Consider the following 16042-nt stretch of genomic DNA (forward strand, 5'->3'; position numbering starts at 1 on the left):
TTGTTATTTTCTAGAAGAAAGTTGGTTATTCTTGGTGCAGAGGAAATCTTCTAATTTAGGTAATTACATGCATTCTGAGAATCCAAATAATAACGATAGTTTTAGTAGGCTATAATATCCTTCTTCAGTTTGTGTACTAAACTATGATTAATGTTTCCCTGTGTCATAAACTGGTGCCAGTTTCCTTTAACAATGGGTAGAGGAGTTTATAAAGGGAAGTCAATGTTATTTAAAACTCTGATTCATGTGTATCTTGTGGTGATAGTAGTGAATAACTAGGCATAAAAGTAGTTTTGCAAATGGGGTATAAATAGTTTTTGAAATTATTTTGACTTACTGATTTTTTTTCCTGAAATTTTCTTACCTCCCTGGATCATGTGATGAACCTTTATAGCGTAATATTCAAGTAGTAAAATCTGTAGCAGCAGATACATTTCAGTGTTTGTCCTAGGAGATCCAGTACTGGAAAGTTGGATAAAATGGAGCAGTTACAATGGAAGTGGGACAGTGAAGACATGGATAAGCATGCCCATTTAGAAAACATGGAGATTTATTTATTAACAATCCATTGTATTTTATAACGTTGAAAGTATCAAGAGTTAAATACTTTCTGAAACAAAGAATGAAAAATAAGTAAAAGTACCAATTAGTCATTCCAGGGGCTGTAGAATTCTTAGATATCTTTTCATTTATCTTCCCTTTTGTCCTGCCAATCAGAGACTTATCTTTGTTTCCAACTTCTAAATTGTTTATCACAACCTGCTTACCAAATGTCTGTATTTTAAACTGCTATGGTTGATAGAAATGTATGGTTCTAAGTGGTTTGTACAAAATTTAGCAAAACATTGCAAATCATGGATTCTTTTGATTTGAATGTATTAAAAAAAAAACAGAAGTAGGAGTCAGGTGGGTAATAACCTAGCTCCAGGTACATGTTGCTGTCAGGCAACTCTCTGATCTTCTCTGGACTCTAATTTCATCCTTCATAAAATGAGACACTGTGAAGCATTTACCTTAGTTTCTTAAAGAGTCATTATAAGGACCAAATGAAATAATGTATGTGAAAGTCATTTCTCAAAGTAAAACTATTATGCAAATGTAGGAGATTATTATTGTTATTCTCATCATCATTATTGGTACTGATGATAGTGAATGACTATAGCGCTGCTTAGAACTATGAGACAGTTTTGATACAAATTTTCTCTAGTTTTTCTGAAGATAATATGAAGTCTGCTTTCCTATCTGTAACCTCTTAGCATCCTTTGTATTTTTGTTTTTGTTATTTTATTTGTTTTTTAAAATGGCACCAAATTTGCTCAGTGGATTTTAGGAGATCAATCCAGTAACAAGCTTGGATTAGTTCCTTTGTCAGTAACAAAGCGTTATAAATTCAGCGAATTTAACAAACTGGGACAGGATTTTATCTTATTAAGAATAGGTCCCCTAAGGTCCCTGAATGCATTTTACTTATTGTTGAGTGGAGAAGCAATAGGCTCCTTCGGAGCAAACTTACTGAATTACAAAGGGGAAACACTTTATCCTTGAGCCATTATGAAATTGAGGGAATCGATGATATTCATCCAAGGCTAGTTTCGTAACATGAACATAGAAAATATTAACTCCTATAAAGGGATGTGCATTGTTTTAATTCATGTAGTCATTAAATTAATTACTTGAACATCACAGATCATTATTTGATGGATTTTAAATGGACAAAGAAGTATGCATAAGCTGAATAAGAAGATAGGTATGCATTACATCAGACATGTCATTCAAGTAGACCTGGAAAACATGTTTGTCTAATTAGGGAGTATGACAGCAAGCTATGAAACCAGTGCTTATGAATAAATAGAGTTCTACTCTGAGAGGGTTTGGCACACTATAGCAGAATTCAGGTACTTTCCATGGTCCAAAGAGAGTCAGAAATGAATAGATAATGTCCTTCTTTCTTCATTTATATGAATTAATCAAATTGTAATCAGACTCTGTTACTCATGTGCATATTGAAGGGAGTCTGAAAAGCAATGATATGCACTGTACTCAATGGACAGATATTCTGAGGACATGAACATGTATGTACTTCCTATAAACAATTTTAAAAAACAAGGCTAAAACATACATTTTATCATATTATGCTGTGACCTTTGATTTACTTACACAGTGCCTAGCATATGGTGACTCTCAAAAAATTATTCAATTGTATGTTGAAAAATAAAAGCACTAATGAACACACACATACATATGCGGAAGATATTCCTCATGGTGATGGTAGAACACCTGTGCCTATGAGACATAGAAGAATGTATAAAGCATCAATTCTCATTCAAAAACTTAATGCCATGATTAAAATAAAAACCTTCCCTTTTCAACTCCAAATTTTGGCTTTGTTTAATGGTATATTGGCTCCATGAAGCTGTTTTCCAGAATTTCTTTTTTTTTATTTTTGCTGAGGAAGACTGGCCCTGAGCTAACATCTCTGCCCATCTTCCTCTATTTTTTTTTTATATGTGGGATGCCTGCTACAGCATGGCTTGACAAGTGATGCATAGGTCCGCACCCGGGATCTGAACCAGAGAACTCCAGGCTGCTGAAGCATAACGTGTAAACTTAACTGCTGCGCCACCAGGCTGGCCCCCTCCAGAATTCTTAAAGACGTTATTATTCAAATTTTTTTGTCTTATCTTTTGTTTTCTGTACCATTATCGTCATGTTTTCCTTACTTACTTTACATTCTAAATCATTTTAAATATTATGACTTTTTTCTCTTATTTTTCATACTTTATTCCCCCAAATAAAGGTCATATATTTTATTAAATAAAATTTGGAAAGTTTCAAAAAGCTTGAAAAAGGAAAATATTCTTATTACTGTATTGGTTTACTTTCTTCTAGTCTTAAAAATGTATCTTTTCAAAGATAATCATTAATCTTAATCATTATACTATGTTTTATCTTAATTTTACTCAAAATGTAACTACTTTTTCCATTTTAATAGCTACAGCATATTCTATTGAGTAGATAAACCATAGCTACTTATTCAATCCTTATGCTTGGACATTTAAATTGTTTCCAGCTTTCAGTTATTTTAGAAAAGACTGTGATGAGCTTCTTTGTGCATAAAAGTTTTTTTCTAGTAGATTATTTCCTTGGGATAGATTCCTAGATTTGGAATAAAGCCATATCGGGTGGCCATGGAGATGCCCTTCTTAGATCTCCTTTGAAGCGAAGCGGTTGTGGAGAGCATAGGTGACTGACAGCCTCCAGCTAACACACCTTGGGTCCACCATGGCATTCAGGGATTCACACTGAAGCTATATGCTCCCAGCCAGTGACTGAGCATGTTGAAAGTATTAGAACTGAGACATTCTTACACAGCACAGGATTATTCTAAGGGGCAACTTTGCCTCAAGGACGCCTCACCAATTTGGCTGAGACTTTCTCAGAATTGCTCTGCATGTGAAAGTCTTCCTTTTCTCTCCTTTCATAGGTGTCAGACTTGCATCATGGTGTGAGCACTCTTCTTGCCTAAGCCTGTCCCCCTTTCACATTCACAGGTTATTCCCCCAATATATATCTTACACACCCAATTGCTCTTGGCACCAGAGGACCAAAGCTGACACAGCGTATAATCATTTATCAGGCTCTTGGTACATAGTGCTCAATTTTCTTTCAAAAAATGTCTCACCAATTAACATGCCCACTGCTGTGCAGCTTTTAAACACTGGATGTTTCTTTTTTTCTTTCAACTTTCATTGATTTGATAAGTGAAAGAATAATATTCCCTTAAAATTTCTATTTCCTTCATGAGATTGAACATCCTTTATTTTCCCTTTAAGATTTATTAAAATGGATTCATTTTTTTCACTAAGAAACTTTTCTTGGGGCCAGCCTGGTGGCTGAGTGGTTGCCTTCATGCTCTCTGTTTTGGCGGCCAGGGTTTTGCTGGTTTGGATCCTGGGCGTGGACCTAGCACTGATCATCAAGCCGTGCTGAGGTGGTATCCCACATAGCAAAACCAGAAGCAGTCACAACTAGAATATACAACTATGTACTAGGGGGCTTTGGGGAGAAGAAGAAGAAGAAGAAACTTTTCTTATTATTCATAGTTATAATTATGATATTTCTTTTTTGTGGCATTTTTTCACAGTGTATTTGAATGAGTCTCATTCAATGTTCATTTACCAGTATTTGGGGTAAATTAAGAATGTAACACAAATATCATGGTCACTCATTTACTCAAAGCTAAACTAAGACCATAGATACTATTTATGATTTGCCAGCAGCAACAGTGGTAGAACCCAGGCCTCCTGTATGTCTCTCAGGAAAGGTGTATGTTTTAACATTTCTGTAATTAAAATGTGTGTGTGTGCGTTTATGCATACACTCGCATGAGTATGAGGATGTGTGTAAGTGCGCAGAGTTTGTCGGTAAAGCTTAAAATTTCTTCATTTAGTTGCCTTACCTTTTTTCTGTTAGTAATCTTGTTTTTCTCTTTTGTTATTCCTCCACTATCTTTTTCCCACCTTTAATTCCAAGGTGTCCCTGATCATCTGATACTTATTAGGTAGTTAAATTATGCACGTGCCAATCTCTGTGTCCCCAAACACACATAGCTAATCAAGAATAAAACCATTTATTGTAAATTTACCTCTAGAATGAGTCCTCCTTTCTCTGATTTTGAGGATGGATAGATGCTCATTATGATCTAGTAGACAATTACAACATGCACATTTAGAGTGTCGGTGGATAGAAGAGTACTCCGTGTTAGGTGTTAAGACTTTTATTTTACTCATTTAAAGACAAAGATTTAAATGTGCTTGTTTAAATTCAACAAGCCCTTAGAGCCATGAGGCCTTGGGGGTAAGAGGTGCTTAAAACCAAATAGCACAGGAGCTGAAGAAGTAATTATATGCCAGACTGAGAGAGAGCTGAACAAAGAGTGAGCTGATCTGGGAACAGGGGATGCAAAACTGAATTACCTCCCAGGTATCCACAGCCCAAGAAATCAGGCTGAGAAACATGCGTCTTTCTACATTTTACCCAATTTTATAAAAGACAGTGCTTTTCAGATGGTCTGCTAATCTGATTTCACCCTTGTTTTCTACACTTTTGCTTTAATCTAAATTTTTGAAAATCTTAATTGGAAGGATATTTTTCATGAAGAACACTAAGCCTTCATAATATCACGTGTAATCCGAATTCGAGGTGGCAGGAAATAAAAAATAACTGGAGTGAAGTTTCAATGTCCTGGTTTCCCTGAAGACTAGCCTTTAAAAGCCCCTTCACCTCCCTCACCTCTTCTAAAAGATGGCATGGTGGAGAAGAGGGGAGGTGGGAATCACTCGGAGCAGATTTTAGGCATTCTAAAGCAGTGGGATTAATATTATATTAAAGACTTCAAATGTCCCACATGCCCCAGTTGCTGAGAATGTGGTAGGGAGGAGGCGCAGTATATATTCCTTATTCCAAACCCTTCCATAGGGAATGAGGCCTCTGGTTTAAGAAAAGACTCTAGGACTAGATAGGAGGGCTCAGAAGTGACCAGAAGCCCAAACTGATTTTTTTCATTTCTCTTAAAGTTGACAGCTCATTCTCTGATGAGAGTAAAAACCATACCTATAAAAGCTGATGTTGATATAGGCCCATCAATCTGACTACATAAAAGGATGTTATTTTACATTTCTAGAAACATTTTCTTAAACAAGCTCACTGTGAATATACAAGTATGCATTTTTGCCTATGAAAAGCCTTTTAAAACTTAAGAAATTCTGAATTTTGAGTGATAAGGAATACGAATTCTATTTTAGAAGCCAGTGTTGACTGAAATCTGTTTCTCCATAGTGTTAAAACAAGACAAAAGGTTCCAAGTTAGCAATGGATTCCTGAGCTTCTAAGCAAGTGCATTTTGCTCTGTTATTTTTTTACTAAACTGTATACAAATCAAAAAGGGGCTCTCAGTGAGAAGTCGACTTCTTATAGAAGAAGTAGAAAGAGGTATAGACATATAGAAAAGGAAAGAAAGAGAATGGAAAGAGGCAGAGCCACACTGTGCTTACATCGATCCTGCATGCAGCTTTCACTAAAGTTACTCTGGAACGGTGAGGAGAGGAGAATGAGAGGACCCGATTCATTTATTTATTCAATAAATATTTATTAAGCACCAACTGAGTTCCCAGCATAGACACTGTGTTTCAAAAGTTTATAAGACAAATACCTGGTCTGGAGAAGCTTACATTCAGTGGGAGGGAAAGGGGAGTATCGAGAAAGGGAGTGAGCAATTTCAGTACACAGCAAACTGCTCTGACGGGGTAAGTGTGGATTTGGGGAGTGGTGGGCAGCAAGGTTAAAGAAGGTTTCCCTGAGAAAGTGATAGCTAAGTTGGGAGCTGAAGGATGAAGAGGAGTTTGCCTGGGAACAGTCTAGGGAGGAGTGAGGAAGAAAAGAGTACATTTCAAGCAATCAGAACAGTATGTAGGATTTCAATAGATTAATGGCTCGATCATATTCCTGTGTTAAGAGAGACAGACAGGGGCAATCATATAAGAGGGGCAAAACCCCTAAGGTGGGGGGTTCCAGTGATGGAGACGTGATGGATTAAATGCTGAATTAAGGTTGATCCTTTCCTGTGGTATTAGTAGGGGAGGAGGAATGGATGGGTATGAATGCAGTTGTTTGAAAGTGAGGTACCAAGAAGTTGATCTAATGGCCTTTATTTTCTCATTGGGATGGATAGGAGATTTCTTTGCAGGTACTGAACGGGGAGGGGTAGAGTAGAAGATATCAGGAAAGAGGGAATATTTGAAATAGATGTCATATACAGAGGTAGAGTGAGAGTTGATTCAGGAAACTTGGAAGGATTATAGTCTGTGAATTTGTGAGACCCTCTTTAACTTCTGAAATCTAGAAATGGAGAAGGCAGATAACAGGACTGCTCCAAGATTGGGTTTTCACCAATGTTGGTGCTCTTTCTGTTTCTCCCTACCACTCATCTCTTGTCACCAAAGACTTCTTATGGCTGATATTTGTGACTCTCTGCCTGAGGACATTTTTTCAGGCTGTTGAGCAAGTTTGGCTTAAGTGTTGGGTGGACTTGATGTGCCAAAAATTTCACGTCACTAGAAGACGCCTTAATCAAATAACTGGTGGCAAGTTAGTGGGTAAATACCCTAGCATCCTCGCTCTTTATTTGGGATAACTGTGAGCCATGTTCTACATGTTTCCCAGAATAGCCCAGTAGGATTGAGCTCCAGTTACTATACAACTAAGTTGCTTAATAAATGCAGCCCTTTTTGACTTCCGACCTGTTTCATTTATGGCTATGTAACAAACTACCCCCAAACTTAGTTGCTTAAAACAAGGATTTATTATTTCTCACAATTCCACAAGGTGACTGGGGTTATCTGGAGAGTCCTTCTGCTCTGGCTAGTAATACCAGAGGTCTGGGTCACTAATGTCCACAACGGCTTTATTTACGGGTCTGGGGCCTCAGTGAGATGGGTGGAATGGCCAGAGACTGTCTGGGCCTCTTTCTCTCCACGTGGTTTCTTATCATTCACTAACCAAGTCAGAGCCTCTCTACATGTTGTTTGCATCTGAAGAAAGCAAAAGAAGAGGCTGCCAGGACTCTTCCAGCCTTGGCTCAGAGCTGGCACAGTATCACTTCTGCTGCAACCTATTGTCGAAACAAGGTATAAGGTCAGCTCAGATTCAAGATGGGAAAATAAATTCTGCCTCCTGAAAGGAGGGGCAACATGCAAGAACAGGGCCATTGATGGTTATCTTTGCAGACAGTCTATCTTATTTCCCTTCTCTGCCTCACTTCCTTTCTCCCCTACTAGTGCTTCCTAGGACCATCTCCCAGATAAACTACTGACACTAAAATTCTCATCTTAGGACCTCAACCAAGAGAGCCTGGTAAATGAGACAGAGGAAAACTAGAAGTGAATTGAGAGTATTAGCAAAAGAATAAAGTGATGAACTATGGGGTTTGGGCACGGTGAGAAAGACAACGTAAAATGGGTTCAAAGAGCCAGAGAGAAAACCAGAGAGGCCTAGAGCTTGACAATATCTATGTTATCAAAGAAATAGACATGACGAGTTTGGCAAGCCTGGAAGGGAAGGAGACTATGGTCATAGGTCCAGCAATTTTAGAGTACACCTTAGAGATCCCAAGGAGCAGAAACCAGTGGAGCAAAGACAAGATTTCGTTAACGAATCTATGACAGGCCACCACCTTGGTAGTGAGACTCTCCACTTTTGAAATCAATTCTCTAGGTTGTACGTTAGGCAAATACTCCATCAGCTTGTGTTACACATGATCCATGACGCTAGATCTGGAGAGGAGCTGGCCGTTAACAGAATCAATGCGCAACACCTGGCAAGTGAGGTTGAGCGGAATCTCCTGCCTACCACAGCTGCAATCCCGAGGAACTATGCTACTTTTTAAAACTGAGACATGAACAAAAACAGATGTATGAGGGAGAACAGAACCTTCAGAGTCAGATTGGGATCAAGTCGTGGTGTCACCAGTTAGTGATACATGATGTCACCAAAGTAACTTAGCCTTTTGAACCTCACTCCTTTCTTGTGTTACATGGTGTGAATATCTCATTTGATTGTGACGAGATTAAATGGTAAGACATTTGCTAAATGCCTAGCCCAAAATATGGTATAACTGAATGTTAGTTCTCTTTCTCCCTTCTCCCTTCCCCCATTCTATAAACCAAGATTGACAAGCAAAGTGTAAGGTACCTTCTCTTTCTGTGGTTGTAACTTGTTTCTGAAGAAGCACGGCACATGTGATCTCGAATAGTCCTCTAGGGGCCAAAGGGTTTGCCCTGTCTCCCTTCTTCTTCACTACTAAGCAGTGAGTGGGGAGACTGTGACCCAGTGGTAAGCGCCCAATCTAAGGATGTGTCTTTTTAATTTAAATGGAGGCAAGAGGATTCATTTGTACTAAGTTGCCAAACAATCAGCTTGGAAGGTATTTGGCATTCATATGGATTTTGGCAAGAAATAAGCTTCATCTGAACTCTGTTGCACTCTTATTCATTTTGTTAAAGCTGATAATCAAAAGATTACAGTTATATTTAAGTAAGAATCAGGGAAATTTTCACTATATAATTTATGTTTGTAGACTTTTGTGATTTGTAAATTAGACTTGGAAGCTCTTAGCTAAAGTATTTGTCTTTCATTTCAAAGGAAGGAGTTAAAATTCTTATTCTTGTCATTATAGTGTGATTATAGATGAATTCGTTCTTACTGCCCTTTCAAAACAGAATGAAGACCAGTCATATTTGATTCCAACCATCTCATACATAAATAGAATGATTTAGAAAGGGTACAACTCAGTTGCACAAATGAGCTATATCAATAGCCTTTTAGGGGATAGGATAGGAAGTTATAAACAAGAACTTGGAGGTAACTTTTCTCCTTATCTTCAGGTTTAATTTAACCTGCCAGAATTTTTAAACTGATAGAAATTGTTACTTTTTTAGATAGTTTTTGCTTATATTGACATGTTCATGAGGTGGAAAACTAGAAAAAGTTCAAAGTTCTTTCTTCTGTGGTTTTGCTCTTGATATTTCCGCAACATGGAATACCCTTCTTCCCATAACAGAATACTTACTCCATTGCTCTCTTTTCTCAACTCCCAGTGGCACAGAATCCTTTTTGGGTTGGCCTTCTGCCCAGGAATTAGATCCTATCTTTCAGGCAGGTACCTCTTAGATCTCCAACTGACTACTGACCTTCTTGGCCCATAGCTCCTCCCCTGTTTCTCTGGGGTCTTCTAGCCATTCTATAGTCTCTTTCTTCCCTCACTAGCTCTGAGTGTCCTGTAGGCTGCGTGGTTGGCCACCTCCTGCAGTATGATCCCTGCTAACTTAGCTCCCTGCAAGGAGCAAAGCCTGAGGCACAGGGCTCTGTCTGTTCCTTGTTCATGATATTTACCTCTTCCTGCTATGCACCATTGTTATTTGGGTATGTATGCCTTCTAGTATGTATCACTTCTGGTAGATTATAAACTCCCTGAAGGCAGATATAAAAATTCTTTCTTATATGTATGTATCTCGAAGTGGACAGTACAGCACCTTGTACCAACCAGCTGCTTAATAAATATTTATTAGGGTTATTTGAATGAATGTAATCTAGACAGTTGTAAAGAGCATTGCACTACTTGTCCCGTCTTTATTCTAAGCACAGTTTTTATAAGAAGATAGATCTAAAGTTCTCAGAATCGTAAACAATATTGCAGCATCTTTTCCTTGAAATTCATAACAAATGTCCAATTGCTTAATCTTCAAATTTAAAATTATTTTTAACACACCATTCACAAAATCATCCCACTCACCTGAAGTACTGATGTAAACAAGCTTCTTATCTCTGTAGGTATGACAACTTCGGCTGTCAGTTGATGATTTACTTGAGATTGTATATGGGAGCCTGCGTGTTTTTTTCATCACTTTTCTAAAAGAGTAATTTGTCTCTTCTGAAATCTTTTCCATGGGCCCGAGATCTGAGGAATTTGCCAGACCTGTTTAATAGAAATCATACAATAAGGCCTCAAAACAGTGAAGAATGCAGAAATAAGGCGACTTACATAGTCATAGAATGCTACAATTGGAAATTAGAAACCATCTGTTCTAGCCTCACATTTCACAGGAATAAACTGAAGCCTTGATAGGTGAAGGGACTTGTCTAAGGTCCCACCACTGCCTAATGGTGGAACCATATCTTCTGATGGCTGATGTGGGGAGGATTGCTGTAACCTAATAGAATTAGATCGAGAGGCATACCGCAGGAGAAAAACTATCATGAAATTATTTCAAATGATAGATCTCTTGCAGAGATTAGTTTCTTGCTGAGCTTTAAATGAGATTTTTTTTTTTTTTTTTACTGTCTGATGTTACCATGTCCTATAACGCATCAAGTCTTAAAACAAATCTTCTAATAATAGAGATATATGGGCTCTATTTTCATCTATAAAGTGAATGTGCTTTAACTTCATTTTTTAAAAAATTTTACATTTGAGAGTGTGCTTGTTTTTAATTTAGAAAATATAATTTAGTTCAGAACTTAATCATTGCCAGTTCTTGAGATAGTTTTTCAAACTTTGAGATGTGTTGTGGGTTACTATAAATCTTGGAAAAAAACAACTTTGGACAGAAATTCTTTTATGTATTTGTTTTTCCTACTTTGGTTCTGAGATCTTGTGAAGAGTGTTGGTCTTGAAACACTTGACTGATATATTTTTTTCCACTTCCAAAACTTTTGATGATTTGTCATATATAAGTTTCACTTGCATTCTTACCCATTTGGTGGCACAAATGTTTAAAAAATTGTTCATTACCCTCTTTGTAGCCCCTTTTCTTCATGTGTTATTGTTCAGGCCTCTCCCAGAAGCAAGTGACATGTTTCTAGCCCATTTACTACCATTTTTATCCATACCTCTTGATACTTCTTTAGAGCCTGCTGTTCCCAGAATTAATCATAATTCAAGAGTTTTGCTTTTGATGTGGAGAAATAAACTTCTAATCAAATAACCCAGCTGCAAATAACAATCGTAAACTCTGAACAAAAACAAAAGACAAAAGCAAAACAAACAATAATACAACAATCTGAGGGTTTTGGAGGATGAACAATAGTAGGAAGATTTTAGAAGGGAGTTGAAGCTTGGATTGAGCAACTGGCATAGGGTGGGATGAGTTTCACATTTTTGTGGCTTTTCCTGAGGGTATCTGCAGTTGTAGTGACAACATAGGGCAACTAAACTCCAAAAGAAAGCCCACTGCTTTCCGACTGGAGCAACCCTGGGAAAGAGCAGGGATGCCAGAGAGTGAGGGGTAACTCAGGAAACGAAAGACCCAGACATGGGGAAACTCAAATTCTGTATGAAACTCTTCCTAACTCTCTGGCTGACCCCTGAACCACACATGTGTAGGGCAGAATGAAAGCAATAAAACTGAGATCTGAACAGGACAGAGTTTGTAATCTGAGACCAATCCTGCTAATGGCCTGCTGAAACGAACATATCAGCACTCTTTGGCTGTATATTACAGAATCCAGAGTATCCACAATTAACATTGACAATGTCCAAGATAAAATCCAAAATGAGTTCAAATACAAAAAATTAGTGAATTCTAGCCCTTTCTTATGGAAGAAGAAAATCAACAGATGACAATCCTGAAATGACCTGAAATGTTGGAATTATCAGGCGAGACCATTCAAGCAGCTATTACAACTATGCTGAATGAGGTAAAAGAAAATATTGTTGAAATTAATAAAAAGTTAGGAAATCTCCAGAGAGAAATTAAATATGTATATCTATAAAACTAAATAGAACTTTTAGAATAGAAAAAATACATTATCTGAAATAAATTACTGAATAGACAATAGCATAGTGGAGGTAGGTAGCAGAAGGAGAAGTCGGTGAGCTTGAAGACAGATCAGTAAAAATCATCTCATCTAAACAGGAGTGAGAAAAAAAGAGTAGAAAAAATAAACGGAACCTCTGAAGCCTGAAGGACAATTTTAAAAGATCTAGTATATGGGGGCCGGCCCCGTGGCACAGTGGTTAAGTTTGCACATTCCGCTTCTCGGTGGCCCGGGGTTCACAGGTTCCAATCCTGGGTGCAGACATGGCACCGCTTGGCACACCATGCTGTGGTAAGAGTCCCACATATAAAGGAGAGGAAGATGGGCACAGATGTTACCTCAGGGCCAGGCTTCCTCAGCAAAAAGAGGAGAACTGGCAGTAGTTAGCTCAGGGCTAATCTTCCTCAAAAAAAGTAAAAAATAAAAAATAAAAGATCTAGTATATGGGTAATTAAAGAACAAGAATGGGGCAAAATTTTTTTTAGTATTTTAAAGACTAAAGGTTGAAGCACCCCAAATTTTGAGAAAGACGTAAAAGGCATAAAGCCACAAAAGAAGTTTAATGAACCCCATCCACAATAAATTTGAAAAAAACAATTCCTAGGAATATCATAGTAAAACTGCTGAAAGCCAAAAATTATATTGCCTTCAAAATTGAATTTAGTGTTATGGAGACATTATAAAGTTCTATTTGAATATACTTTTAAAAAGGTGAGGAAACAGAAGAAGATAGCATTTAAGTAATAGGCATTAGTTTCCTAAGATCAAACTCTGCCACTTATTAGCTCTGTGAACGTGAGCTAGTTTCTTTTCTTTGAGCATCACATCTTCCTTAATAAAATGGGTGATAAAGATGAAAATAAAACTACTTCACATGGCTGAGGTACAGATTAAATTATGTACGCAGAACTCTTGGTAAAGCACAGTAGGAGCTAAATAAATGATAGCTGTTGTTACCTTTTTTTTTCCGTAAGCATTCTTTGCTTGTATCTCTTAGTCCTCATTATTGCAAATAATTTTACTTTCTCACAAAGTCTTTATCTAGTTTTGTTTTGTTTTGTTTTTTTAAAGATCGGCACCTGGGCTAACAACTGTTGCCAATCTTCCTTTTTTTTTTTTTTTGTTAAGGATTGGCACCTGGGCTATCAACTGTTGCCAATCGTTTTTTTTTTTCTTTCTGCTTTATCTCCCCAACCCCCCCCTCCCCCCCCACCCTGTACACAGTTGTATATCTTAGTTGCAGGTCCTTCTAGTTGTGGGATGTGGGACGCCGCCTCAACATGGCCTGACGAGCAGTGCCATGTCTGCACCCAGGATCCGAACCAGTGAAACCTTGGGCCTCGGGAGGTGGAGTGGGAGAACTTAACCACTCAGCCACAGAGCCAGCCCCTAGCCTTTATCTAGTTTTGATATCAATGTTCAATAGTCTTATATGATGAGTTGGGGTGCTTTCCTGTATTCTGTGGTATAGTTTTTATAACATAGGCCATAACTGGTTTTTGAAGGTTTGTTAAATGTTGCATTCAAATGTATTTGGCCCTGGTGTATATGTGTGTGTGTGTGTGTGTGTTTATATAGACTTCTAACTACTGATGTAATGTGTTTATTTATAATAGTCTATTCAGATTTTCTAGTTCTTCTCAAGCCAGTTATATTTTTCAATAAAATTGTCCCTCTATCAAAGTTTTAAAGTAGGTTGAATATTTAGTTCAAATAAATAGCAAAAAATTGTTCCTAGTATTGAGTAATTATTCTAAATCTCCAGATTTGTTCTTTTTTCCTTTTTAATACTGTTGACTTGTACCTTCTCTTTTTTAGTGGTAAAACTTCCCAGCAATTTGTCTATTTTATTAGTCTTTTCAAAGAACCAATGTTTTATTTTATTGACTGTCTTTATCTCTGTCTTTATTTATTTCTGATATTATTTTGTTATTTACTTGCTCTTATATTTCTTTGGTTTTATTTTATTGTACCTTTTCTAACTTGATAATTTTTACTCTTTTATTTTTTTATTTATTTATTCTTTAAACTGGGGTCAAGTACCAGTGATTAAAGATTTTATTTATTTTTTTTTTCCTTTTTCTCCCCAAAGCCCCCCGGTACATAGTTGTATATTCTTCACTGTGGGTCCTTCTAGTTGTGGCATGTGGGACGCTGCCTCAGCGTGGCTCGATGAGCAGTGCCATGTCCACGCCCAGGATTTGAACCAATGAAACACTGGCCCACCTGCAGAGGAGCATGCAAACTTAACCACTTGGCCACGGGGCCAGCCCCTACTCTTTTATTTTTAACACATAAATTTAAAGCTATACATTTTCCCCTAAGAACTTCCTTGAGTTTGGGTATGTATTGTGTTCATTGTTGTTTAGTTCTGTATATTTTCTAATTTTCAAAATTTCATTAGACTTTGACCCATGATTCATATAAAGCTTTAATGTTTAAAAAAAAACTCCAATTATTGGAGGTTTTTGGGGAGCAGGAACATATTTTTGTTATTAAAGTCTAAATTTAATTGTGATTAGAGGAGATGATATAATGATTTTAATTCTTTAGTATGTCTTGAGACTTACTTTGTGGCTTGATATAGGGCCAATTTTTGTAAATTTTTATGTGCTTGGAAGGTATGTATATCATAATTCTTAGGTGCAGGGCTTTATATTTGTTAATTAGATCTGCCTTGTTACATTATCATTATATTTTTTTATCCTGCTCACTCTTAAAATTAACGACAAAAATATGATCAAATCTTACATTATGTCTGAGGATTGTGCTGTTTCTGTTTTATGTATTTTATGTCCACGCTGTTAGATGCTTAGAGGGGCAGTTTATGGTATCTTGTTGATGAACACTTTCATTTTGATTATTTAATGATCATTCTTTTTTTTTTTCTGCTGAGAGAGATTGGCCCTGAGCCAATGTCTGTGCCAATCTGTCTCTATTTTGTATGTGGGATGCCACCACAGCATGGCTTGATGAGTGGTGTAGGTCTGTGCCCAGGATCTGAACTTGTGAACCCTGGGCCACCAAAGCAGAGCATGCAAACTGAACCACTATGACACTGGGCTTGCCCCCATCTTTTTTTAAATAATGCTTTTATTTATAGTCTAGTTTATTAGATATTAATATAGCTACCTCATTCTTTTTACCATTCCTGTACTTTCAAATTTTCTGTCTCATATTTTAGCTGTGGCTTATAAACAGCATGTCATTGGATTTTTTTAAAGTTCAAACTATTTACTTTGAACCAGACATTTAATTGGTGTGTATTTATTGTGATTACTTATAAGTTTAATTACTAAAATCCTATTTTGTACCTTCTATTTGCTATGCTTTTAAAAAAATTTTTGTTCTTTGCTGTACTCTGTTGTATTATTTAAGTTCCTTTCATCTCTCTATTAGTTTGAAAGTTATACATTTTAGTTTTATTTTCTAGCAAATAATAATTACCTTTAAATATTTTATAATTCTTCTTGATTTGACAATGTTAGTGTCTCTATCCTCCTTTCAAACAATATAAAAACTTTAGAATACTTTATCTTCAATCACCTCTGTCCCTATCTTTCATGTTAGCACTGTCTAATAGCTTAGATCCAACTTGTTTTTATATGCCTTTTAATAACTTATTATTTGATTTTTTATGGTGAAAATTTATTTAAAATTCATTTGGTGG

General features: G+C 36.8%; 1 protein-coding gene and 1 long non-coding RNA gene across 43 annotated transcripts in view; one reads left to right on the forward strand and one right to left on the reverse strand.

The window, feature by feature from the left end:
• The window catches only part of ZBTB20 (zinc finger and BTB domain containing 20), a 746634-nt gene that overhangs the window by 192294 nt on the left and 538298 nt on the right, over positions 1-16042 (forward strand). The window lies entirely within an intron of this gene.
• The window catches only part of LOC138919254 (uncharacterized), a 131698-nt gene that overhangs the window by 105635 nt on the left and 10021 nt on the right, over positions 1-16042 (reverse strand). For 2 of the 3 annotated variants that reach the window (XR_011429270.1, XR_011429268.1), the window contains exon 3: positions 10349-10531. This is a non-coding gene — a long non-coding RNA (uncharacterized lncRNA). Of the gene's footprint in view, positions 1-7341; positions 7670-10348; positions 10532-16042 lie in introns of those variants that run through there. The other variant, XR_011429269.1, reaches the window with a different exon arrangement.

This window comes from Equus caballus, chromosome 19, assembly GCF_041296265.1.
Source record: "Equus caballus isolate H_3958 breed thoroughbred chromosome 19, TB-T2T, whole genome shotgun sequence".
NCBI classification, from domain to species: Eukaryota; Metazoa; Chordata; class Mammalia; order Perissodactyla; family Equidae; genus Equus; species Equus caballus.